A 3585-nucleotide genomic window follows, 5' to 3' on the forward strand; every position below is an offset into this window, starting at 1 on the left:
GAGCCTCCCGGTTAATGGATAATTAAGTTAAAGAACGACACACTGTCATACAAAGAGCCTAGAACCGGATGAGACCGTATGGACAGATGGGCGAGGGAGGTGATTCTGCCCCTCTGCTCCGCTCTGGTGAGACCCCATCTGGAGTACTGTGTCCAGCTCTGGGCCCCCCAGACAAGAAAGACACAGACCTGTGGGAGGGGATCCAGAGGAGGGACACAAAGATGATCAGAGGGCTGGAGCACCTCTCCTGTGAAGACAGGCTGAGAGAGTTGGGGCTGTTCAGCCTGGAGAAGAGACGGCTCCGAGGAGACCTTATAGCAGCCTTCCAGTACCTAAAGGGGGCCTACAGGAGAGATGGGGAGGGACTTTTATGAGGGAGTGTGGTGCTAGGATGAGGGGTAACAGTTTTAAACTGAAAGAGGGGAGATTTACATTAGATATCAGGAAGAAATTTTTCACTGTAAGGGTGGTGAGGTCCTGGAACAGGTTGCCCAGAGAAGCTGTAGATGCCCCGTCCCTGGAAGCGTTCAAGGCCAGGCTGGATGGGGCTTTGAGCAGCCTGGTCTAGTGGGAGGTGTCCCTGCCCATGGCAGGGGCGTTGGAACTAGATGATCTTCAAGGTCCCTTCCAACCCAAACTATTCTAGGATTGTATGAAAACAAAACAAAACAAAGCAAAACAAAAAAGAGCCCTGTTTCCCCCGAGCAGGCCCTGGGGGTGGAAGGGGCGCCAGGAGGAGGGCGGGCGGTGGCATGGGAGTGCAGGGGTTCACCCCAATGCCGGACAACAACAATGGCAACAGCTGCATGAGGACACGCTTCCTCTTCTGTTAGCCAACTTTGCCATCCATCAAAGCCCAACCTAGAAGAGAGTCTACAACAATTTTAACATGCAATTCACATGACCTCTGAAACAGAGATACAAACACAATATACTTAATTAAAGTGTAGTGGTTATTTCCACCTTAAACATATTTATTTCTTGTGTTAATTACAGCAAGCTGTCCTGCCCACAGGTTCATAATCTGGTTCCTATTTCATCTCATCATTATAGATGAATGAACATATGCATTTTGCTTTTTTGTTGGTGCTTGGACTGATTGTCACGTGTCCTCTCATCCGAGGACACACAGTGCTGCTGGGGGTTATTTTATAGCACCTATTACTTGAGAAGCAAATTTACTCCTGTTATCATGGTGTAACACAACCCAGCGCAGGTGTCAACATATTTATTCCAGTAGCACCAAAAAATCCCAGGTTAGCTCTCATTGCATTACGTGACATGGAAAGAGAATAAAAGACTATTTCAGTTAAATGTCCTCTTCCCAAAAGTATCAGACGACCGGTTAACAAATTGCTGCTCTTAAGTTCTCAAAAATTTTAAGTGTAGGCTGATAACCCATGCGTGAGTTGCAAGGGATGGAAAGAAGGCAGGCCAGAATATAAAGCTCTGCAGGCTGATTCCTTGTACCTCCAGATGTCTCTGGCCGGCTGCCTTTTGCTCAGCTAGGATGTTTTCCACAAATATAATCTACACTTGCAAAGATAAATTTTAAATAACAAGGGGCAAAAAAATTGCAGGAATATTTTCTACATGCTCAGCAACACAAACAACAGGCACCCGTGGAAAGTTTAAGGTCCTGCACCTTATGGTCTGAGCTAGACTTTTATCTGCATTGTTAAGAAAACACACAGGAGGCCTGGGTTCTGAACATAATAAATAGTAGCCAAACACCAGGCAAATATTGGGAGATCTTGTGTTTAAGTTGCCACTGATATACAGAAAATGTTAGGCGATTTATACAGAGACTAGAAATAGACCATAAACAGCCTTAAGTACAACTCTGCCTCCCTTTCACATGGAAAAAGTTTCCATTTCTTGTCCTAACTTGGCTTGTAAGGATTTTTAGTATTGTAATGTTCACATTTGTGCTTGAGAAGTCAAGTCAATTTGCTACATTAATGTTCCTATTAAGGACTGCTCTGGTATTTCAGTGCCTCGTCCATGCTGCCATATCCTGTGGTGGCTTAATCTGTTAATTAGTATCTTGAAAGCTTAAAACAAGTACCTGCAAGGTATTTTCAGAGGAAACCAGAAGTGGGAAACCCACAACAGTAACCACAGCGTATCTTTTTCAGTTTAAATATAAGAGAAGACAAGCCCTTCTGTCCTTGCGGTCACTAGTTACATGATCCTTACCCTTTTTTGTGTAACCATGTCGAATCACTTGTAGCAACAGCAAGGTCTTCAAAACGTTTCAAGTTTTCACTGAAAACGTGTTTATATGTATATACACACAGATGTGTGGACTTTCACTTTGGAATCTATTCTGTAGCAAATACTCTTTCTGCTACAAGTACCAGAATCAAGAAAGCACATTTCTGGAGCATCTTGAACAGCCATGTTGTGAGTGACAATCAATTACACCTGCACAACCCAGCTGACAGGCTAATTTAGCCAACACAGGCTTTACGACTTTGTTGGCAAGAGGGGAATGTATTCACTTGTCCTAATAACATTGCTTGAGAAATCACAATAATAAGAAATGTAAGTTCAATTTTCAAGTCATGGCTCAGTGCTAGACTGCAATTAAGAGCAAACAGTATGCTTTATTCTTTATTTTTTACTGAAATAAGCTGAAAGTGAAGCTTAATTTCTTTGGAGGCTGCCAGAATAGGATGAGCAGTAATAGCTTCAAACTGAAAAAGGGTGGATTTAGATTCGGTATTAGGAAAAAATTCTTTACTGTGAGGGTGGTGAGGCACTGGCACAGGTTGCCCAGGGAAGCTGTGGATGCCCCATCCCTGGAAGCGTTCAAGGCCAGGCTGGATGGGGCTTTGAGCAGCCTGGTCTAGCGGGAGGTGTCCCTGCCCATGGCAGGGGTTGGAACGAGGTGATCTTTCAGGTCCCTTCCAACCCGAACCATTCTATAACCATCTTTTACGTTCATTGCCCGTTGATAACACTGACTTGCACCGACAGCACCGAACTCGGTTTAGCCGAGTGAAAACGAGCACTCCCCAACCCGGCAGACGAGGCAGGAAGCCCCCACCAGTCAGTCTGGGAATCCCGGCGCCCATCTTGCACGTTATTAACCGCTACGCGCAGTTTTCCTTTCAGGAGATGCCATGTTTCCCGTCAGCCTCCCGAGAGGGCGCCCAGCAGCTTTTCCAGGCGGCTCCCGCCGCCGCTGTCCCTCAGCCGCTTTCACGGGCGAGGCGGAGGCCGAGGGCCGTGAGAAAAGGCAGCGGGGAGGCAGACGCAGGCCACCCACAGGACCGCGCAGCGCCCGTATCCTTCCGCCCGCCCCAGGGTGCTCCGCGGCTGGCTCCCCCGCCCCGCCCCTCCGTCCGTTTAACTGCCAGGCTTTAAATCAACGTTCAAATAACCCAAGGGAACCGTGGCGCCGCCAAGGCGTCCCGCTTCTGGCGGGGCGAACTCCCCGCGGGCAGCCCCACAAACGAGCTGCGGCAGCGCCGCCCGCTGCCGGGCTCCCCGTGCCGTGGGGTGCCTGATCCGTGCTGCCCTATGCCGCGCTGGCTGCGCGCGCAGCTCCTCCGCCCCTCATGGGTGGGCGGGGCGGCC

Source organism: Rissa tridactyla, chromosome 3, assembly GCF_028500815.1.
Source record: "Rissa tridactyla isolate bRisTri1 chromosome 3, bRisTri1.patW.cur.20221130, whole genome shotgun sequence".
In the NCBI taxonomy this organism is placed as follows: domain Eukaryota; kingdom Metazoa; phylum Chordata; class Aves; order Charadriiformes; family Laridae; genus Rissa; species Rissa tridactyla.